The 25,914-nt window shown below is 27.4% G+C and overlaps 1 protein-coding gene across 6 annotated transcripts in view; it reads right to left on the bottom strand.

Moving 5' to 3' along the window:
* Positions 1–25,914, bottom strand: part of LOC107436851 (alpha-tocopherol transfer protein-like) — a 127,795-nt gene that overhangs the window by 12,672 nt on the left and 89,209 nt on the right. Inside the window, exon 1 of one of the 6 annotated variants that reach the window (XM_071185266.2) lies at positions 8,930–9,086. The exons of 4 other annotated variants lie outside the window; for them this stretch is intronic. The gene's annotated coding sequence lies outside the window, so the exon portion shown is untranslated. Of the gene's footprint in view, positions 1–2,551; positions 2,700–8,929; positions 9,087–25,914 lie in introns of those variants that run through there. One more of the 6 variants, XM_016048668.3, reaches the window with a different exon arrangement.

The following is a 25,914-nucleotide window of genomic DNA, read 5'->3' as shown; positions in this document are numbered from 1 at the left end:
TAATTATCCTTCGATGGTCATATGTCGATCTCAAACCAATCTTTAAATGTAAAGAAATATATATAAACAACATGTAACTAACACAAATGTAAACAATATTTAATTAAAAGAAAGAATAACTTTACCTTATTACTATAGGATTTAAATTAAAAGGAAATAAGGCTAAATAATTTTCCCACATTAAACTTTTACCTTCCTAAAACCAAGCAAATGTAAACAAAGGTGAACAAAGGTGTTAAATGCAAACAAAATGCAACTAAGACAAATGTAAACAATATTTAACTAGGAAGAATATTTATCCCTTATTCCTAATGGATTTAAATTAAAGTGAAATAGGACTAAATAATTTTCCCTGTTATTCCCTGTATTATTTCCCTGTATTATGTCTTCTAAAAACTAATCTTTAAATGCAAACAAAGTTATATAAACAATATGTAACTAAGACAAATATGAGCAACATTTAACTAAGAGAAAGAATAATTATCCCTTATTCCTAAGAGATTTAAATTAAAGTGAGATAAGACTAAATAATTTTCCCTCTGCAGTCCTATATCTTGTTAAAATCAATATTTAAATGTAAACAAAGATATGTGAACAATATGTGTCAAGTGGAAGAATAATTACCCCTTATTCCTAATGGATTTAAATTATAGTGAAATAAAACTAAATAATTTTCCGTCTGAAGTCTTATATCTTCCAGAAACCAATTTTTAATGCAAACAAAGATACGCAAACAATATATAACTAAGACAAATATGAACAATATTTAACTAAGAGAAAGAATAATTATCCTTTATTCCTGAGAGATTTAAAATAAAGTGAAATAAGACTAAATAATTGTCCCTGTAAAGTATTATGTCTTCTAAAAACTAATCTTTAAATGTAACCAAAGTTATATACACAATATGTAACTAAGACAAATGTAAACAATATTTAACTAAGAGTAAGAATAATTATCCCTTATTCCTAAGAGATTTATTTTAAAATGAAATGAGACTAAATAATTTTCCCTCTGTAGTCTTATGTCTAAAAATCCAAAGAATTAAATGGGCTGGTCACATCATTCGAATGAAGAGAGAGCGTTTGACAAACATAATCTTTTTGGCTCAGCCCATCGGATCAAGGCCCAGAGGTCGGCCAAAGCTGAGATGGGCCGACTGCGTGGAAAGAGACTTTTCAGTCTTAAAAGTCTCAAACTGGAAGAGAACTGCCAGGCGGAGGCAGGCCTGGAGAAAGTTGATTGCGAAGGCCAGGGCCCACCCGGGGCTGTCGTGCCATCGAGGAAGGAAGGAAGTCTTATGTCTTCCTAAAATCAATTTTTAATTGTAAACAAAGATATATAAGCAACATGTGTCAAGTGGAAGAATAATTACCCCACATTCCTAATGGATTTAAATTATGGTGAAATAAAACTAAATAATTTTCCTTCTGTAGTTTTATATCTTCCATAAACCAATTTTTAATGTAAATAAAGATACGTAAACAATATGTAACTAAGACAAATGTAAACAATATTTAACTGAAAGGAAGAATAAATACCACTTATGAAATAATTATCCTTGATATCTAAGGATTTTAATTTAAGTGGAAAAAATCTAAATAATTTTCCTTCTGTATTATTATGTTTTACTGAAACGAATCTTAAAGTATAAAGAAGGTTATGTAAACAATATGTAACTAAAACAAATGCAAACAATATTTTCTCTGGGGAAGAAAAATTATCCCTTTATGCGTTAATTCCAATTTGCTCAATGAATCACAATTTCAACATCAATATTTTTAATAAGAAGTAAGAGTAATATCATAAAATATTAGTCTATAATTAATTCTTTGAATACAAGTAAAAGAGCTTTTTTTTTTTAAATTTACAATATTGAACGATTTTGGATTGCACTCAGTAACCAAGAAATAAATCTATATAAAAAAAAGCAACATTTCTACTTACTTACTAATTCTAAAGAAATTAGTATTTGTAGAGAAACATTTACCTTATATCAATTCCAAAATGCTCAATGACTCATGACTTCAACATCAACATTTTTTAAAAGGAGCGAATGTAATATCATAAAATATTAATCTATAATTTATTCTTTGAATACAAGTAAACAGCTTTTTTTTAATTTTGCAATATATTGCATAAAAAATATTTCCAATTTCTTTTTCGCATTGCAATCGAAAAACCAACAAGTAAATCGATATTAAAAAATCGTAACATTTTTACTTGCTTATTAATTTTAAAATAATTCGCATTAATGTAGAGAAAAATTTACCTTAAATTTATACCAAAATGCTCAGTAAATCATTATACCAACATCAATATTTTTAATTATAAGAAAAAGTAATATTGTAAAACACAGATCTATAATTAGTTCTTCGAAGACGAAAAAAAGAGCTTTTATTAATTTACAATATTACATGGAATATTTCCAATTCTCTTTTCAGATTGCATTCATAAAACCAACAAATAAATCTATAAAGATACAAATCGTAACAACATTTCTCCTTGCTAATTAATTCTAAAATAATTAAATTAATTTAAAGAAAAACTTACTTTAAAGTAACTCCAGAATGCTCAATAAATCATGATAATCGCCGCTACACGTTTAAGACATACGCCTATCTAATATGAAGGCATGTATGCCGTTGCATTAAATATCTATGAAATTGACGTTACATCATCTTGTAAATGAGATAAAAAGATCGTCAGAGCTAAATTTCTGATTCCACCGAAAAAAATATCATCATCGATGATAATTATCTTTTAAGCATACAATTTGGGGTAAGCGAACTTAGACAAATAGATCAAAAACACGCACAAAAGATTGATTTAAGCAAGATGTTTTTGTTTTCTTGTAACTAATTTTGTAACCTTTTCAGTGTTAAGTTAGGCAATAGTTCGCTGTATCGTAAAAAATCCATATTTTTTAACACCGCAATGTCAATAATTTTTAGAATAGATTCTCCAGACGCATCTTGAATATCACGCCTTACCGTAAACATCGAATATTGGACCAATATGGCAAAATATCGAATACGTTAATATTATTGATAACGATAATTATAGAATCAGATATTATCGTGTGAGTTGATGAATTTCATTTGGACAATGAAAATATTGATAATTGTAAAAAATTACAAGAATTCATTGAATGGGAAAAATATCACCACATATCGAAAAATCCGATATTGTCTGATCATAAATTTTAATATTTTATAATTAGATAATTAATTAATTAATCAGTCAGTCAATAATTAATAAATCAGACGATTAATTGAATAGTTAAAGATGTCACTAGATATCGAGAAATCCGATATTGTCTGATCATAAATTTTAATAATTTATAATTAGAAAATTAATTAATCAGTCAGTCAATAATTAATTAATCAGAAGATTAATTAACTAGTTAAAGATGTCACCACAAATCGAGAAATCCGATATTGTCTGATCATAAATTTTGATATTACAATTCTGATATCACCTAACACAACTTCTTAATCAGTGATTGACATTTCTAATGCTAGACATGCCCGTGCATGCAAAAATTCCGATCAAGCATCCATAGTTACCCCTTAGTTTTCCTATCGAGCATGTAAATATATAAACCTATAAGCTCTTTATAAACTTGTACATGGGATAGAGAGTTCGCCTTCCAATGAGGTGAAGTGGGTTCGAATCCCAGCGATAGCTGATCGATGCGAATTCCACATCCTAATTGCATCGACCACAGTGCTGACGTGAAATATCCTCAGTGACAGACGGATCATGGGTTAGAGTTTGACGTCAGGCTAACTGTGGGATGTTCCCGTGGTCTTCCCCTCCATGTAACACAAATGAGGGTTAGGTCAATCAAAAAGTCCTGAACGAAAGCAAATTTCGTCCAATACTTGACCCAGAAGTTCCATCGTCTTCTGGATTGGGTTCAAAATTACAAGGCAACGTAGTTGAACATCAGTAGTCGGAAACCCAAAAATTCGATTGGCTGTTCAACGACAGATATTAAAAAAAGAAGAAAAAAACTTATACATTTAGACAAAAAAAAAATTATTAATTAATTACAAATATCATTTTGAAAAAAATCTTTAGTTTTCTTAACAAAACTTATTTAAAATTTAAATCCCCCCACCCAAATTGGGTAGGATCAAATACTTGCACAAATGCGACAAAAATTTTGTTCCCCCGTGTTATTATTACTTGTCGGATCTTCTACGTATCCATATTCTACATATCATTCTACGTATTTTAAATGTCTGCGATGTATTTTAAAGTAGCAAAAAGAAAAATGCATTAAATGCACATTGCTACAGTGCAAAATTTTACATTTTATGTTACATTTATGTTACATACATGTTATGTTTACATTTTATTTTTTACCGTATGTTTAATTCTTGAAAAGAAATATTCTCCTCACTCAGATACGAAAAAATCCAAATTATTATTATTATCGATGTCGGGATATAATCATAAAAAGTGCATTCACTAAAATAACCGATGATGATACAAAAATTTAAAAATGTGTTTAGAATTTAACTTTCTTTAAACCAGATATTCATATTTGGTAATATGGAACATCCAGTTCTGTTTCTTTTTGTTGTTGTTGACATGCAGTAGTTGTTAAAAAGAAAATTTAAATATAAAAATAAAAAACAATGTGTTTAAAAAATTAGTTTTATTTTCAATTTTTTTTAAAAAAAAAACATTCGCTGCAACCTAAAATTAGAAAAAAGCACACACACCGTTCACAAGTCCATTTTACTTCAGGGCATAATTGTAATTGTGAATCATGTCCGTTTATTTATTTATTTATTATTCTTCGAAAGGAATTTCCTCGGCTGACAGATATGAAAAATTCCAAATTATTATTTTTTGATATGAGACGATTTAGGTTTTGATTAGAAAAAAAAGATGGTTGATGAACTGAAAAATCTGTTTCAAGGCCAACAATGAAAGTGATAGCGGCTCTCCTATTGAACAATTAACTTCAGTTGAACGTTCTAGAAAAGGAAAAAAATATTTTATTTTTTGACAGAATTATTTCGATTCACAAAACAAGGGATAATGTTGTTGTTTACCTTGAAACTATGATAACATTCTAGAATATTCCAATAACAGAGATCGAAGTTGAAGAACTCTACAAATGTACTCTGTATATTTTTAGGGAATTTATGTTTTCCGATCCGGTTTTATGGCTTCGAATCTTATAATTACTAAGATATTATATCATTGTAAAACGAATATATTTGTATAAAATTGTTGCAACAACTTATAATTAGGAAGAGAAAAAAAGGGCAAATTGGTTCAGGTAAAAGATGACTACGCAATTTTTCAAAATTGTTTTCCAAACGATTGTCTTTCAGAAAAGGAATAACAAAAATAATTTTTGAGGAAGAAAATTAAAAATAAGTAGAAAAATACGGCTGGGAATGACAATGACAAAATAATTAAAACTTTTCTTTCAAAAACCTTTTTTTTTTTCACGGTGACAAGAATTTTTTAAAAATTACGCCAATTCAGGGTCATTTCCGAGTAAGCAAATGCTCTCCAAAATGCATTTTAATTTTTAATATAATTATTACTACTATTGTAAAAAATTCCGAATCAAATTACGATAAAAAGCACCGGCACTCTTTTTACCTTATGACTTATCTTTTTCAGTAAAAAAACTTTTTAATGGAACGTGAGTTACAGAGCAAAAACTCTGGATGTACCATAATTTTTACAGTAATAATTACAGTAAAATCACTGAATCACTCTAATTATACAAATGTTACTGTAAAAATTAAGGCATAATATTTTACGATAAAAATGTATTTTACAGTAAATAAGGTTTTTACAGATGATATACTCAAAGTATCGCAGCTTTATTCAACTTTATTATTAAATAATTTGAAATATAATAATAATTTGAAACATATTAATAATTAGAAAAATAATAATAATTAGATATATAATAAGAAGAAACATAATAATAAGAAGAAACATAATAATAAGAAGAAATATAATAATAATTAGAAACATAATAATCATTATTTGAAATATAACATTTATAATAATTTTTAATACATAATTTACTAGATATTTAAAATAATCTAACACATTATGTATGAAAGAAAATATTAAGTACATATAAAGAATTTTCTAGAATTATTGTTTTTTAAATCCGTATTAGCAATTGATGGTATGTTTATAAAGTGGAGTCAACAGTAAACGCTGTTTTTCTAAAATCATAATCAGCAAACTTTGTGTAGTTTTCTGTGTTTCATTAAACACCTTAAAAATCTTGCAATGCTCTCTCATAAAAAATAGGAAAATATTATCTTTAAAGACAGCTTGTTTAAATTATAATTCAAAATAAATAATTTCGCATAAAAAACTGCATTACTCATTACATAACCTAGCATCTTTATAAAATATTTGTTAAAATTAAGTTGAAAAAAAGGAAAGCAAAAAAAAAAATTAAAAAAATAAAGCAAAAGGAAAGAAAACAATTATAAAACAAAAACTCTGTTTAACATTTTGTTTTCGAATTTTTTCTTTTTATTTTCAAACACGAACAATTTTGATCGTAGTTTACAATTTTTATCAGATTTTTTCTTTCTTTCACTTACAATATACTGGATTTTTTTCCGTGTTATCTTTTCAGTTGGTACAAATTTAGTATTCACCAGACTTTCGAATTAGTCAAAAAACAAAAAATATATGTTTTTTTTTTTTTAGAATAGAGATTGTAATTCTTATAAAACAGTATAACGCATCTCTATAAATATTTTTCTAACCCATTTGTATGATAGAACTCGAACACAAGAATTAAATTTAAATTAAAATTCTAGGTCAAATTAAATTTTTTTCTAAATCAATATAAATGTACTTTTACAGTGTAACTAATGTTACTACAACAGGGTTCCAAATTTAACTTTATTTGCAACAACAAAATACTTCTAAACATTTTGCAACAATCTAAAGTACTTTTAAGCGTTTTTTCAATCTAAATTTTGTAAAGCTATAACAAATTTTTATTTTTCTAATTTTTATAACTAATTTTTATTATGCTAATTTTTATTTACATTTAATAAGCTGTAAAAGCATAAACTGTAGAACTCAATAAACTTTAATTCTTAACCTTTCTTAAAAAAACGGTGATTCAAACACATTTGTACAAAAGAGAATTTTTTGAATTGTACATAAATATTTAAAATATTAAACTATGTAGTATTTTATTTTTCAATCTACAATTAGTAAACATATTTATGTATACTACTAATATATTTTAAATTCTAAAGATTTTATAACAGCATTAAGTGCTTTTGAATAATTTTCAACTTAAATTTAATAAACTACAGTTCTTACACTTTACTTCTCAATAATTAGTTTTGTTTTTAAATTATACATGAATATTCAAAATTAAATAAACTGATATTTAATTCTCAATCTATAGTTAGTAAATTTATAAATGTACACAATTATTATGTTTGAACTACTATACCTTTTAAAGCAATACAAAATATTTCTGGAAAAAAATTCATGATCTCTATAAAATTATAACTAAATACAACAAATAAACAATAGTTCACACTTAACTAATTAACTACTTTATTTTTAGTTCTTTAATGTACACGCTAAGTACTTCTAATAAAGTTGTTCTAACGTAATTAAAAAGTAAATGTTGTTTTAAGTCCTATTTAAATATTTAAAATTAAATATTTTCCAATTAAAAGCTAGTAAACTCATAATATATACAACTAAAAAGCTTGACCTTCAGAACATTTTATAACAATATGAAGTATTTGAAGGCAATTTTTATATATTGGTAAGTCAACAAAACTATAATTGTATTTAATAAATGAATTATGTATATCAATATACTAACTTTAATTACTTGTAATTAACTGTGAAACAGTATTTCTTACACTTTACTTCTTAACAATCAGTTCAAGGTTATTTTTAAAATAAAGTCTTACCGACTGATAGATTTTAAACATAGTACCTAACCCTGAGGTTATTTATTTAAATTGATTTTAATTAGGGGTCGGGAGGAGGGAGGAATAATAGCTAAAAGCTAGGTCTAAATTTGAGTGAAAAAAACAAATATTTGTGAAAGAACTAAGTCTGGGAAAATAAATATTTCACGAAATCTAAATTATAAATAAATATTTAAAATTAAATGAAATGGTGCATTATTTTCTAAACTAATTACTGCATGCTGTAAAACAGATTATATAGACACTACTAGTAAGTTTTAACTTCTAAACATTATACAGCAATCTAAAGTTCTAATGGACAATGCTTCAATCTAATGCTAGTAAAACTACAACTATACAAAATTAATGAGTTATATTTATATAAACCTACTCAATTAACTCAGAAACTAAATAAATTATAGTTCTTATACCTTAATTTTAAACAGTTTGTTCAAATTTCATAGCACAGTTGAAAATAAATAAAGGCTTTAAATTATATTCAAAATATTCCGAATTAAATAAACTAATATTTGATTTTTCAATCTGAAATTATTAAAACTCTATGCTTGGATTCCTGAACATTTTAAAACAACACGGAGTACTCCTGAGCAATTTTTTAGTCTGAAGTTAGTGTAACTTTAACTAATTAATTACATTTCATTTGTATAACCAATAAAATGTATTAGCAGTAGTTCTTACCAATTTATCTATGCATCTTTTGCTTTGTTTAAATGAGATTTAAAATAGACATAAATATTTAAAATTAAAGTTACTGGTATTTATTTTTTTTATCTGAAATTAATAAAGGGAGATATATTTTTAAATGTTCCTCTAGTTTTTATTTATATATTAAGTACATCATATTTCGATTTACCGAATTTTCAGTTATAAATAAATAATTAAAATCATATATCAACTGGTAATTTATAATTCCATCTAAAGTTAATAAAAGGAGAAATGATATTTAATTTACCTCTTGTTCTTTACTTCTAAATTCTAATAAGCAATATAGAATCTAAAAAATAGTGAATAGTGAAAATCATAGTCTGTCTGGTTTATATGACGAAGAGTTTCAATATTATCAAGAACTATTCATCGATAACTAACGATTACAACAGGTAGAGAAGCAAAACAGTTTTTATCGCCGGAAATTCGTATCTTTGAAGTAAAAAAAAAATTTGAACCTGAAACATATGGTCTCGTGATTGTTACATAATTAATACTTTCTTTTAATAAAAATTACATTGAATGTTTGATCTTTGGAACCATATCAGAAAAAAAACATTCTTATTTCAAAAACAATATCAAGCATTTCGAAAGAAAATAAAAAGTATAATAAAGATTTCGTTTTATCCTAACGAAAAACAACATAAAAATGTGCTTATAATGTATTGCGGCGTAAAAAAATAAACAATTCAGAAAACAGATATAGAAATGATAAATAAAAATATTTGTTTTTCCATATGATTTATTTTAATATTCTAGAAATCATAAAAATCGACCTTGATAAAATAGAAAACTTGCTATTCAAAAACATATATACAAACAACATTAAAATGTGCTTAAAACGTATTATGATGTAAAAATATAATCAATTCAGAAAACAGATACAGAATTAATGAAGAATAAAAATATATGTTTTTCCATATGGTTTATTTTAGTATATTAGAAGTCATAGAAAAACGACCCTGATAAAATAGAAAACTTGCTATTCAAAAACATATATACAAACAACATTAAAATGTGCTTAAAATGTATTAAGATGTAAAAATATAATCAATTCAGAAAACAGATACAGAATTGATGAAGAATAAAAATATATGTTTTTCCATATGGTTTATTTTAATATACTAGAAATCATAAAAAAGCGACCTTAATAAAATAGAAAACTATTATACATTATTTATTCAACAAACATATATACAAACAACTTAAAAATGTGCTTAAAATGTATTAAGATGTAAAAATATAATCAATTCAGAAAACAGATACAGAATTGATGAAGAATAAAAATATATGTTTTTCCATATGGTTTATTTTAATATACTAGAAATCATAAAAAAGCGACCTTAATAAAATAGAAAACTATTATACATTATTTATTCAACAAACATATATACAAACAACTTAAAAATGTGCTTAAAATGTATTAAGATGTAAAAATATAATCAATTCAGAAAACAGATACAGAATTGATGAAGAATAAAAATATATGTTTTTCCATATGGTTTATTTTAATATACTAGAAATCATAAAAAAGCGACCTTAATAAAATAGAAAACTATTATACATTATTTATTCAACAAATATATATACAAACAACTTAAAAATGTGCTTAAAATGTATTAAGATGTAAAAATATAATCAATTCAGAAAACAGATACAGAATTGATGAAGAATAAAAATATATGTTTTTCCATATGGTTTATTTTAATATACTAGAAATCATAAAAAAGCGACCTTAATAAAATAGAAAACTATTATACGTTATTTATTCAACAAACATATATACAAACAACTTAAAAATGTGCTTAAAATGTATTATGATGCAAACATAGAATCAATTCAGAAAACAGATTATAGAATTGATGAAGAATTAAAAATATTTGTTTTTCCGTACGACTTATTTTAATATTTCAGAAGTCATAAAAAACGATATTGATAAAATAGACAATTTGTTATTCCAAATATTAGGGGACCGGAAAGTAACGTCGTTTCGGCTTATTAAATATTCGTTAGTCTTAAAAACCAATTCATTTTTTTCGATTCATTTTCGATCCGGCATTGAAAGATTGTTGCTAACGAGGATGAATAAATACATTGTTGATTAAAAACAAAATCTTGATAACAAATATTAAACGCACCGAAACGACATTACTTTCCGGTCCCTCTAATATTTCGTTTTATAGAAAAAAATATTTTTTATTAGTTATATTTAAGAACTATTACGGGCAAACATGTGCTTGGCGCTACTGTTTGAATAAAATTAATAACATTGATTGGAGTCATCAGTACAGCAAGGATTCATAACTGATTTTGATTTGGGATAGGGGGCAGATTATGGCAATTTCTGGCAACAATTCCTATGAGTAAAAATTCAAAATTGTTTTTATGAAGCTCAGAGCAATTTCTGTAAGCAATGTCAGCAAGTGAGAGTTTAAACTGCGTTGGAAGGTGATTGAAAAGTAATTTTTAGCTACTATTTTTTTTTAATTTAAAGCGAAAAGGCTATTTCTGGTGGTTTTTTCATCTCTTTTATTTATTTATTTTTTCAAGGGGAAACCGAGAAATTTACGGAAAGTTTCCCTATGAATAAGAATGCAAAATTGCACTGCAAATGGATGAGAGGTACATTTTAGTTACCGTTAACAAATTTAATGCTGAAAACGCTATTTTGAGGGGATGTCGTTTTATTTTTATTTTTATTATTAAACTCTCTAACTATTAGGTCATTTATGTATATTCTTAAGAATTGCTATTATGGTTATTGTTTTTTATGTATTTTATCCCGTGGTTTATTTTATTTCAAAGGAATTTAGAAAATTGTAATAAAAATCAGTTTCTATCCACTTCGTAAAAAATTGCCATCGTATCCAGTGCTACTGAAGCCAATGATGTTTAATTGCGTTAATGGAGACTACTGGCACTGTAGCAATAAATACTGTGGGCATCTAATATACTAATATATGTAAATCTGTCACTGTGATACTAGGTTTTTACTGTCTCCTTCAAACGGCTGAAAACTACTTGCAATTTGTAATATTAAAATAAATGTTTGCAGTCCCTGACGAAATTATTAGACTCTGAAAGATTCCATGCAAAATCTTAATTATCAGGTGATACTATACAGCTTTATTGTTTTTTACGCGACTGAAACCGGCTTATGAAGCCCGGTGCCACAGGTCCTGGGTTCGATCCTCGGTCCGGGCAAGGGTGACTCAGCCTTTCTTCCCTTCAGTGGGTCGATAAATGAGTACCAAGCATGCTTGGGAACTAAACACTGGGGGATCCGGTTCGGCTGACCACCTGACCGGAACATCTGCACCAGCACCCCAGAGCCCAAGGTTAAGTAAACTGAGATGGGTACAGTAGGCCTAGGCCCTCTATTGGTTGTCGCGCCACTCAGTTTAGTTTTTTTTTTTTTTTTTTTTTTTTGGAAACCGGCTTACACTTTCGTGCATCAATTGGTTTTAGACGATATATAATATAAATCCGATGATTGAAAAAATTAGACGATATATTATTTTAATATGGAATATTTATTATATCAGGTATTATATTAGTATATATTAATAATTAGACCAAATTATTAGTCTCACTGTAGTGTTCTAATAATAGCATGATTTGCACGAGTTTATATAACAATACTTTTATATTTAAACGTAAATGTAATGGGTTTTTATTCGGGAGATTTTTTGTATACTTCCTATTTGTATTTATTTTTTCCGTATTGCATTACAATGTTATCCAATTGCTGCACGAACATAATTAAGTGTCAACTGGTTTTATCAGCGTAAAAACAATAATGCTGTATAGTGCATCACCTGATTATTCAGATTTTTCATAGAATCTTATAGCGCGTCTAATAATTTGGCTAGGGATTGTCAAAAGACCTGGGTAAATGCAGGGACTGGTTGACATTTAATAAACAAGATGAGTAAATTAACTTTAAAGTTTGTAGGTATCTTTCTCTTCCTTGAGCGTGAGAAAATATAGATTAATTCTTGTCTGCCAACTTTTACTTGGCGTGTCCTATAAATCTACAACACCTGACGTACTTCCCTTTGTCAACAGTGACGTAGGCTCTTTGAAAATCTTCCATGAAGTAAAATAAAAAGCCACAGTGTGTCTTTTACAAGGAACACTATTTAAATAGTATCGCTCCGTAAAAAAAAATACCTGGACTGCAGAACAAATAAATAGCTTACACATATAAACAATTATTAAATTTATTTTTAAATCTCCAATTCGGCGAGATATTTCAGCCTAGATTAGATTAGAGCCTAGACGAAAAGTAATGAAATTTTTAAAAATTTTAAACTTTTGATAAACCCAGACAATGCAGATATTTTTTAAAATTTTTATATTATATAAGCGTTGTTGAACAGTCGGTCCAATTTTTGGGTTTGCGAATACTAATGTAATTTTGAACCCAATCCAGAAGGCAAGGGAACTCCTGGATCAAGTGCTGGAAGAAATTGGCCTTCATGGAGGACTTTTTGATGGAACTAACAGGCATTTGCATTACATGGAAAGGAAGACCACGAGAACCTCCCACGGTTAGCCTGACTGCAAGGGGACTCTAACCCGTGATCCGTCTACCATTGAGGATATTTTACGTCAGCATGGTGGTCGGTGCGATCCGGGTGCGGAATTCGCATATACCAGCTGTCGCTGGGATCGAACCCGGGTCACCTCATTGGGAGGCGAGCGCTTTATCTCCAGAGCCACCACGGCTCCACTGATTACTCCCGGGTTTGATTCCGCCAAGTAATCATATTTATAAACTTATAGAAACTTACTTAATTTAGATACTTCTATTATACTAAGAAATTAGACTGTAAACGCTTTTTAGTTTTACAATATTGTATCTTTTCCTCAAATTGACATTTGGTCAGATTTTCATAACTGGTACAAAGAGGGCTGACAAGTGGGCAAATATTTACTTTTATGGCATGAATCACAGTTCAAACTTGCAACAGTTATAAAAATAGCTAATTATTCGCAGAATACCGACATTTCCTTCGAAAAACAATCTTAAAATTCACACTGTTAGCGTTTTAATATGCTGCTAAAGGAAAAACTTTTTTAAGTCAAAGTTGTTGCCAAATGCTCTTGGAACATTCTGAAACTCAAAACAGACTCGAAGTTTGTCAACGGACTTCATCAACTTCATCAACGGACATCTGCGAAATTGTATGATTGTAATGAATTTAATTTTTATTAAAAAACAACAATTAAAATCGCAAATGGTAAAAAAAAAAAAAAATTAAATACTTAAAAATAATTTACTTGTTTCAATGTCACAACGGTACATCTTCATCAGTAGGATGAAATGCAGAAATGGTAAAACAGATATTATTTAGTCCGACAATATCGCTTTAGTATGACGTAACTTATCTCGAATTAAATCATTTCAGTTTTACCATCCTACCATTTGTCTTACTGATGAAGGTGTGTACCATTAAAACACCAAAACGCGTAAAGATTTCAATTAAAAAAAAAATTACCGCTTATGATTTTAAACGTTTTTAGGTAAAAAAAAATTTACATTATTAGAACTAATTTCTCTCATGAATGTTTAATAATGATGGTAAATGAATGTTTTATAAATTAACATGTTAATTATATAGTAATGAATGTTTCATAGATAAAAAGTAAATGTTTTATGGAGAATTCTTATATCCTTCAAAAGTTAGAACCTTAAGCGAATGAACTCTATGTATATGTCGCTATATTGATTAAATTTCTATAAATAGATAAAATATACTGATATTTAAAAAATTTCAAAGAAAAGGAAAGTTATCCACTCTTCCGAGATAAATAATTTTATCATACATTGAACTTTAAATTCCACTTTGCACAGGTTTCATATCTCTTACACTTCGTTTCAATTTCGTCTGTAGATTCGTTGTTGATGTCTGTAAAAATTTGCTGACAGTATTAAAATGCCATTGAATAACTCTTTTGTTAAAGTGTTTATTTTTTAAAACTCATCTATTATTTGTGTCTAGAATCTGAAACATTTTTCTCTGGGGTTATCGAAGCGTCATTTTAAACAAAATTATTTGTTCAAAGGCCAAAAATGCTATAACGTAACTTTTTTTTTAATTTTTAAGTTAACCAAAAGTTGGCGAAATTTGAATAAAAATGCATGATATTTTTTATTTATGTTTCCTGATCGTCTTAAGCGTGCTTTTTCACGTTTTTATTGGATTTACTGGACACTTTTTTTTGGAATTAAAATTACTAATGCAAAAAATAGCAATTTTTTAAATAATCTTCATTTTATCAACGTCATTAGTACGTTAAAGATTTAATTACAATAAAGTTTTTGAAAAATTGCTAACATTTGAAGTATAAAAAGAAAAGGAAAAGTTGTGAAAGCTAAACTTTTTTAAATATTGAAATGAAGTAGAAATCACAAATTTTCCAAAATTTAACGAATTAAACTGAATGGTATCTATAAAAAGAATGAGATGGTTAAGAGAATAGAAAACACATAATTTAGCTATTAAAAATGCAATGAAAAAAATACAAACGAAGTTTCGTGCTATTTTATAAAGAGTCATGATTACTATATAATTGTTACTATCTCTATATAATTGTTACTGCTTCTAAATATTTCGGAATAGAAAGTAGAAAATCTATCAACAAATCTTTAATACGTGTCCCTAATAGTTACTTTATTTGATATTTTTCATATTCGAAGTTTTCGCTGAAGCAGTATTAACTCATTTATTTCCTTTGATTGAAAGGCTTGTCATTAAAAAATGTATTAGAAACAAAACGATTTAACTGATTTTTAATAAAATACTTATTTAAAAAAATTGATTGTTCTTTATTTTAATTGTTGTTCATACTAATTTATCTTAAACAAAAATGTTTAACAATAAGCGAAATGGCGATTGATGCCCTTAGACCAGGGTTTCTTAACCTGTGGTTCATGAACCCCTAAGGGGTCCATGAGTTATATTTTGGGGGTCCGCTGACTACTCCTAATTTTTAAAACGTTTGGAAACCTACCCATTGCTTGTAAAGCGAGATATGGCAGCTATAATTCCGTTTGCTACAGTGTATCTTTGCGAAACGGGATTTTCCACAATTGTGACAATAAAAACATAACATCGAAATCGATTGAATGTTGAAAATGATATGCCCGTTTGCTTTGTTGAAAACCATCCCCCAATTCAATTTGTTAAGTAAGGAAAAGCAGCAGCAACCTTCACATTAAAAATTTTAATTTTAAAAATTTTGTATACTACTAAAATAATAAAATTAAATGTTTTCTAATAATTGACGTTTTTTGCAATTATTTTTTTCACAGGGGGTTGGTCCGTGACATTTCAAAAAATTTTAAAAGGGGTCCATTATATCACAAAGGTTAAGGAACACTGCCTTAGACTAAGACCTGGCAAGCTCTCAGAAGAGAGCTATCTTATCAAAGACATAAGATACCTTACTAGATGACCTTACTAGAGGCTAGCGTACTTTTAAACATTTTTTCAAAGAGATAAAAACTGGTACCTGTATTACTTTATAACTGATATTTATTTATGTGGAAATGAGACGTAGGGGAGAGTCGGGTAGCCCCGCCCAGCGGGTACCCCCGCCCACTGTCAATTTCATATGTATAGAATATTTTTTCAACTCAATGGGCCATCGGGCATAAATTGTTATATTAAAAAAAGATTATTTTCAAAGTTTCAAGTATTTATGCAGCTGTTAACATGGTAAACAATAGTTTTGAAAATATGTTGAATACAGTAGTCATGAAATTAAGAAAAATTGGTTGAATGTTTCGATTAAACTTCATTTTAATACTAAAAAAATAATTTTTTCTATACACACAGCATTAAAGCATGTAGTCTTAAGTTTAATTTGCACAAAGAAAGAAGTTTATATGTGAAAAATTGTTCGAGTAATTACAAATTTACAAAAAAATTAGATTTCGGGTAGCCCCGCTCACATGAATGTCAGGTATCAACGATCAATTTTATTTCGTCGATAAATGTACGGTTGCAAAGATTATTATTTTATTGCTTCAAATTTGAATGTTATATGCATTTTTAACAACAAATATTGTTGTTATTAAATGATTGTTATTAAATTATAGAATGCACTAAAAGTACATAAATATGTAATAAATAAAATAATTTTGTGATAAAAATGATAAACGAGGTTTACCTATTGTCAATGCATTGGTCAATTTCATTTACATCCGAAAAAACAGTCAAAAAACAAAATAATTTTTGTAACTGGGCGGGGCTACCCAACACATTTTGAAAAGAGCTGAAAAACATGTTTTTTAAAATTTCTATTTTTTTAAGTTAAACTATTCTTTTTTTGGTTTATTCTTTTTGCATTATTTAATTAGATGATAAAACAATAGAAACATACAAAAATATTGATTATTACTCAATATTATACAGAAATATAAGCAGTACTCCTTAAGTGAGCGCGGGGCTACCCGACTCTCCCCTAAGTATCAACCATAATACATAGATTTAATAAAATATTTATATTTTGATATGACATTACTGAATTGCCATAGTATAAGAGTCAAGCAGTTCTCAAAACTAGAAAATATCAAATTTTTCAAAACATAAAAGCCCTAATATTTCTTTTCCGGCACTTTGCAGACTTAAATTTAAAAAGAGTGATATATTTATTTAATTTATTTTTACTCTTTTTATAGAAATGAAATTAAACTATTTTAACCAATTAACCAAATTATTTTTTTAAGAAAATGTGAGGAAAGTGTGTTTCCGTTTACTTTTTCAATAAGGGCTCATAATTGTGTTCAACTCCATAATTCAAAATAGTAAGAGTTCTTCACCATTTCGTTGCCTTTTGACAATTCATAAAACTTTCCCTTATAGATAAGGAATTTTTTTTTATCCAATGGTGGCCTACTTATTGCGATAAGGAAACATAGTACGAAACAAACTTTTCATTCCCTTAGTTTTAGTCCCTTTATTCCCTTAGCGGGCCCTTAGTTTTAGTCAAAATTTTTGAACTTCAGCTGGATAGCTCGACTGTTAATATTGTATGAAGCAACGTGCCTAAATAAGACTTTTATAAGTGAATTCAGGGTTAAAATAGTTCCCATAAAAAATGTTAAAATATTTATGTTAGTGACTAACTACTTCTGCTTTTGAGAGAATTGTGGTTTTCATATTTCCACAACTGCAGATTTGTGATTTCATTTTTTAGTTACTTGTTGTAATAAATTATTACGAATGAAATTTATCATATTAACGCCTCTTTTTCCATCTACATAAATCGCTTTATTTCGCGTAATTAGAATGGCAACAAATTATACAATTAAAGTTAACAACAGTGAAAATGTTTAATAACTTTTCTTTTAAAGAGACAAAATGTATATTTTTTATTTCGTTTAAGATTTGTCTAGTTTACTCCTACGACAACAAAATAACACCTACGACACATGAGTAGTTGTATAAATTGAGTTAAAATATGCCAAAGAAAAGATAAATAGATAGAATAACAAAAAATATAAACCTACTGCAATATAAAATAAAGTGATCTTGTATTAGTACTATTCCCGAAGGTACAAGGTATAAAGCTTAAAGAAAAAGCGCTGAATAAAAAAAGCAAGTTTATTCCTTATAAAGCGTCTGTTTTACAGTATGATAAAATATGAAATTAAAAGTGAAAGCTTCAGGTATTTTTTATGATCATTTGATGTAAATACTAAAAATACTGACTTACTTTTCAATCAAGTACATAGATTCTTTCAGATATAAGTATGATACAAAATGTAAATAACATTTATCTAACCTTTACAACTACACTAAAAAGGGTTGTCTTTTTTTTAAAAAAAAATAAAAACATCCACCTTTTATGAAAAATCTGGTTTCAATCCAACACTTGTTCGAATTTGAAGGGAAGCCAAATTATATATATATATATTAAATGATCGCATTTTGCTTGATCCAAAGTAAACTTGAGAGTGGATGTAAGCACATTAATTAAACGGGAGAAATTTACGGACTTATATCTCTCAAAGAAATCTTTTAAAAATAGTGATGGAGTAATAATAAATTTTAATGAGAAAGAAGGTAAATAGAAGGAAAAAAACAACATTAAAACCCCACTTTTTCATGAAGAATTTTGGGTATTCTCCTTGGATATATCAAAAATTTCAATTCTTAAAACGTCTGCCATTGAAATGCCTGTAACTGATCAAAACTTCATATTAATTAACAATATTTTCCTTAAAATCCATCAGAACTTTCATGATTCTGAAAGAGAACAAAAGTGTGATTGCCACTAATTAAATTCGTTTTGATCAGTACTTAACATTTAATTAATAAGACGTTTATATTTTTCTTTATTTTATACACCATGAATTGAATTATAATTTGAATACTTAAAGTAAAACCACGCATGTAATGGTAGGGTTCAATTCTTTGAAAACATCTGCTATTTGCGGATACAACAACTTTAATTTTTTACTAAGGGGCTAAAAAATTTCGTCCGGAATAGCGGTCAAAATTTTTTTAAATAACTTCTATTGCAGATTTCATGCACAGTCTCTATTACAGACAATGTTCTTTAAACTTATGTTAACTTATGTTAAACTTATGTCTTTAAACTTATGAGTTAACCCCTTAACTTGTGCGCTTGAGTTAATTCGAGCGCGCTAAACAGGGGGACACTCGAGATAATTTAAGCGGCATTGTATTTTATGCTGCTATAATTTTTCACACTCGAATAAAATTTAGAATTGAAAATAACAATGTGGAAGCTAAGAAAGAAAATAGTTTTACTAATATTTATCATTTACATAGGATGGTAAGCTATAACATTTATTTATTCAAAAATAAAATATACAGAGATGGCAACTTGCTCCAAACAGCAAATATATATTTTAAAGTGGTAGTTTATCAATTGTGATTTTTGGTTTAATAAATTCAATTTAGCAGATTTTTATCCACCACTATTTCTAAATAATTCGTAGGTTTATATCATTCACCACTGTATAGTACTTATGTCATGCTAAACCTTTCAAAAATCAAGCAAAAATAGTCAAATACTTGCAAAATATACTTCGTAGTTATTTACCATTTTTTTAAATTATTTTGGCGTGCCCGGAGCAGTTGGCATCTCTGAATATAGCATTTTTCCATGGAACAAAAGCACAGTGTATCAAAATTGTCCACCAAAAGAAAAGACAATGTTCCAAAGTGTGTTTTTTTACGCAAAAAAAACTCTTTTTGGCCGGGTTTTTTTTTTCAAAAAATCTGTTTGTTAAGAGGTTAAAAACAGGCTCTGGTTACTTACGTTCTCTTTTAACTTCTGGCCGGTTTTTTCAAAAATTCTGTTCGTTAAGGGGCTAAAAACAGGCTCTGGTTACTTACGTTCTCTTTTAACTTCCTAACTGTTCTGAGTTATAGGCATGTTCCATCAACTTATGTTTTCCTTTAACTTTAGTTCTGAGTTACATACACGTTCTGCTGATATATGTTATATTTTTACGTGTGTTCTATTCGGAGTTAAGACATGCTCTTTTAACTTATGTTCTCTTATAACTTATAAACTTATATTCTGTTTTGGGTTGCAGATATCTTTTGTGGTTTTGTTTTGTGTTTTCTTTGATTATCTAGTTAAACTACATGTGTTATAATGCAATTGGATGAATGCAGTTTGAATAGCATAGTCGATCTTAAAAGTAATAATAATGATTAAATAGTTGAGTGGAGCAATTAAAGTAAAATTGAGTAAAGTAGTTTTAAATTATTTATGTTTTTGCAACAGAAAATAAAGATTACGCTTTGCTTTTATTTCATATCTTCAAGCTTCTAATTACAAAAATCTTCCTCTAAATCTTCCTCATTACAGCTAATGACATGATAACGTTCGAAATTTCGATGCTTAATTTGTTGCCACAAAACTGTTTTTCTAAGGTTATTCACCTATAAAAATTTTCCGTTTAAAATGGAGTTGGAATATTTTTTCCCTATAATAATTAGTTTGTTAGAGAATATAAATTTTATTAAAAACTAATGAAAAAAATATTACAATATAATGCAAATAATTCATGTCTTGAAAATAAAATTTTTGCTGAATATAGTTCGATGATAAGCTATGAATATATTTGATTAATAATAGAATGTATGCAAACTAATTTATTGATTTATAAATATATATTAAAAAATTTAACTTTATTATGATATATTAGTACTTTTACAGCGATATAGTATATTAAAAGTATCAGTTTGTAAATAAAAATATCAGTTTGTACTGATTAGAATTGACACCACGCAAGGCTGACTCATGTAGCTATGAATTTGAGAAGGGTTTTTCTTTCGGCGAAAACCTTGCTTCTAATGATAGATACCTTTTGTTGTACTGTTATACGATAGATTAGTACTGCTATAGTGATTTGTATGATTGTATTCATATAGAAAGGAATTCAATCATGCAAATCACTTTGAGCGCTAAAAATTCGAATGAAAAATGAAGATAAAACAAAGGAAAATTATAGACATATGAAAAAGGGGGTAATAATAATGAAAAAAAAAATAACAAACAACTGAAGAAAAAAGGATGAAATTTTTTTAAAAAGTCCGCAAAATAAAAGATATAATCTTTTCATCAGCCCACACGATTATATGCTCAAAAAAGAGTGCTTTCTGATATTGTACCAATATAGCAAAAGCAAAATATATTAATACAATAGTATGAGGAGCACTCAAAAAAAAATTTCTTTTTTTTTTACAAAAATTACAACAAATAAAATAGAACACAATAAGTAAAAATAACACGTAAAAACGGAAAATAAAGTAAAAGAAAAAATAGTATAAAACAAAATCTGTAAAGCGAGTAGAGAAATCAGATGTACTTAAATGAACGGGAAATTTTTCAAGAATGATTTAAAAATATTTTCGCAACAAGATTGCCAGATTGCAAAATATGAAAACAAAAGCGCAAATTAAGTGTGACTAGAGGGGTTTTGTTTCGGATATAATCGTGTGGGCTGATGAAAAGATTATATCTTTTATCTTCCGGATTTTTTAAAAAAATGTCATCCTTTTTTTTTTTTTTTCCCATTATTATTCCCCCCTTTTTTCATATGTCTATAATTTTCCTTTGTTTATCTTCATTTTGAACTTATCTAATGAGTTCAGTTTACTTGCAGTATCGTTTCTGTATCGTTTTTCTTAACTTTCTTCGTGTTTTCTTGTATTTATTTATTTTGTTGTATATATATATATCTATATATATATGGGTCATTCTCACAAAAACAGTCATTTTCATGTCCCCAGTATATTTTATGTTTGTTTTACAGCTTACGAAAAAAAATTATTCAGGGAAAGTGTCCTTCAGAATGCAAGCTAACAAAAGAATAAAAATAAAATTATCAATTTTTATTTTTTATTTATTTTAGGTAATTAAAATATACCAATATGTCCTTCCCTCACTTGTCCCCACTGCTGATTTAAAAAAAGAAAAAAATTGTTTCTGAAATAAATTTTTTTTTTTAACAAATTCGTGTTTTTTATTTCAGAATACTGAAATATAGAATTCGGAAAATCAATTTTAAATTTAATTTCTGATAAAAATATTAACACAGCACTATTTTAAACTTTGCCCCCAGTGTTTCGCGTCATTCCTTTACAACAATGTTCTTATCACCCGCAATCTTCTTAGAATAAAAATATTTTAATAAAAATTTCAGAAGTTAACAACTGGCATCATAGAACAAAATTGCAGTATGTTTCCATCTTCAACTTAAAGAATCTTTGCTGTGGAATAAATTTGAATGAATCAAACCAGGTAAAATTTTTTACATTTGTCATTCCCTCATGTCATATTTAGAGTAAAATAAAATACAACTTCATCGAGAAAGTGGATAATTATATGTTGCTTTCTTGTATGAATATAATTGTATGTGATTGACTTCAGAAATTAATTAGGCCTAACTGTTATTTTTAAATTTTATTGAATTCGTCATTCCCTCACTAGTGTATAAAGTGAGGGAATGACGCTGAAGTGAGGGAATGATTCAAGATGTGTATATTATTAAATTTTTTTTTGTTCAATCGTGCCAGCCAATTTTATTTCCCAAACCTGTAAAAACTATTAAATATATAAGACTAAATTATAATAAATATTAGATATACTTAGTATGTTATCATTTTCAAACTTTAGGTAGATGTAACTTAGATAAAGACATGTATTAAAATAAAATATCATTCCCTCACTATTAGTGTCATTCCCTCACTTTTTAAATAGTGAAAATAATTAATTTACTTATTAATTAATTTGAAAAATGAATTAAAAAATTAACAAATTAATTTATTAAAATAATTAACTAATTTATTAAATTAATTAATTAATTATTAATTATTATAAATTAATTATTTAAAAAATTAATTAATTTAAATATTAAGTATAGTTTATAGCATATTCACTTTCTTTATAATGCCATTACATATTTCTATAAATATAAAAAGTTTCAGAGCTTTTTATTCACTTTACTTTTTTGGGATTTTATGAACTGAAAAATGACAGTTTTCGTGAGAATGACCCATATATATATATATATATATAAAGTCAAAATACGTATAAGTATATTATATAAGTCAAAAATACGTATATTTCACCATTAAATTTTAATAAGAAATCGTAAAATTTGCTTAAATTTTATGTAAACAAATTCGTTTCTCTTACGAATATTTTACTAACCACTTTTTACTAGGTAAGAATGAGTACGTTATTCTTACATAATATTTACATAAAGAATGCGTCAAAATTTATGTAAGTTGAAACGTCAAATAATAGGAAAAAAAATGGTAATCCAAAAAACAGAAAATTTGCGTAAATAAATTCGAACCGAAATTCACCGAATTTTAAATGGCAAATTTGCTTTGTCAACAATACGTAAAATAGACAGAATCATTTTTACTAAATGTAATTAGTAAATATTCTTTCGTCAATCTTTCGTAAAATATACGAAAGCAGTCTTACCGAAGTGTAGCTGGTAAAATCCATTCCGTTAATATTACGTAAAATATACCGAAACTTTTTTACCAAATATCTCAATGGTAATATCATTCCGCTAATATTACGTAAAATTAGCGGAATTATTTGGTCTAATTACGTACGTATAATATATATATATATATATATATATATATATATATATATATATATATATATATATATATATATATATATATATATATATATATATATATATATATATATATATATATATATATATATATATATATATATATACTGAAGAAAACATAATATCTTTTTCTGACTGCTGCGTGAACGGTGATTTGATATGTATGATCATTGATGTACAATTTAAATTTTCAAAAAACAAATTGTTTGCAATTATGATCAATCTTATCCGTAAAATATCACTCTACACTATAGAAACAAACTTTAACCAAAATGAAGGACGCTTGCATTGCTTTTAAACATGTGCTGTGTAAAGGTTAATATCTGAAGGTTCGATTAAAACCAGATGCTTTTTTATTAGTATTCCATCAACGCCCTTAGTCCGTCTCACAGACTATGAAGTTAGAAAAAAAATGCGCTTATTAAAATTGACGTCACGCGAAGCTGAATCATGGTTCTACGTATCTAAGAAGGGTTTTCTTTGACGAAAACCTTGCTTCAAGTGATGCTGTTTGTAAATAAAGATTGCAGATGAGAGACAGAGGTTAATGTTTTATGAGATTAATGTTTTGATGCTATGTTTTTATGAAGGCCTTCAGAAGGTTTAAGTTTCTCAAAACAGTTATACAAGAGTTATCGAATGTAACGACGGTTTAAGGCATCACGTGCACATAAAAGGATAAGTGTTTAGACCAGCTTGTTTATTTTATAATTGAATCTGGATACGAACCAGATGAAGAGGTTTTACCGGCGTGAATTCAGATTATTTTGGTTTAAAGCATGTTTGGCTATTTTGTTTCTGAAACCAAGAAGGATGTGCCAGACAAAACTTATAATTTTACAAGGCATTAATTTGGTTTTCTTCAACCGTTTATTTCGTTGGCTTAACATTTTTAGTTATTTTGTTACTGAAACCTAGAAAGATGTTCCAGATAAAATTTATAATTTTACGGGGCATTAATTAGGGTTTCTTCAACATCTTATTTCGTTGGTTTAACATTTTTAGTTATTTTGTTGCTGAAACCTAGAAAGATGTTTCAGATAAAATTTATAATTTTACAAGGCATTAATTGGGTTTTCTTCAACCGCTTATTTCGTAGGTTGAGCATTTTTGGTTATTTTGTTACTGAAACCTTGAAAGATGTTCCAGATAAAATTTATAATTTTACGGGGCATTAATTGGGGTTTCTTCAACATCTTATTTCGTTGGTTTAGCATTTTTAGTTATTTTGTTGCTGAAACCTAGAAAGATGTTTCAGATAAAATTTATAATTTTACAAGGCATTAATTGTGTTTTCTTCAACCACTTATTTCGTAGGTTGAGCATTTTTGGTTATTTTGTTACTAAAACCTAGAAAGATGTACCAGACAAAATTTATAATTTTACATGGCATTAATTGGGTTTTCTTCAACCGCTTTTTTCTCTTTTGGTAAAGCATTTTTGGTAATTTTGTCACTGAAACTTAAAGAAATGTAGCTGATAAAAAAAGTTAAAATTTTCGGCGGCATTATACGGGTTTCCTTTAACCGATTGTTTTGGTGGCAAAACATGTTTGGTTATTTCATTACCGTAACTTAGAAAAATGGGTCAGATGAAGAATTCTAATTTTGCTCAACATTAACCTGGTTTAATTCAACTAATTATTTTGATTTTGATGCATATATGCACATTCGGATTTGATTCTTATACATGTATACATGTTTATGAATGTTATACACTTATATATAAATTAACCTTGCCCATGAAGATTTTGAAACTTGAATGGAGGTGTTGTCATGCTGTAAAATTGAACTGCATAACTGAAGCTACCAATTCTTTGTACGAAGGGCAGTAAGTGGATCTCTAACATTTTTCGGTAATCGGTAGCTTTCTTGCGACCAGGTCAAAATCAGATTAAAATTGCCATGATAGCTAAGGTCTTCTCACACCATTATTAAATATTCATTTTGCTGCATAGTGAAGAAGAAATTCTCATTTTACTTGTGCTATGAAAATAAGCCCACGATAAAATAAAACGAGCCCACGAGTCATCGTAAAAAGTTGGGGTCGATCCTCAGTGGTAGCTTAAAGCC

This window comes from Parasteatoda tepidariorum, chromosome 5 (assembly GCF_982258835.1).
Source record: "Parasteatoda tepidariorum strain Cologne lab strain chromosome 5, Ptep-v5.0, whole genome shotgun sequence".
Lineage (NCBI taxonomy): Eukaryota > Metazoa > Arthropoda > Arachnida > Araneae > Theridiidae > Parasteatoda > Parasteatoda tepidariorum.
The sequence above is the reverse complement of the archived record's forward strand: the minus strand, read 5'-3'. Positions and strand labels throughout refer to the sequence as shown.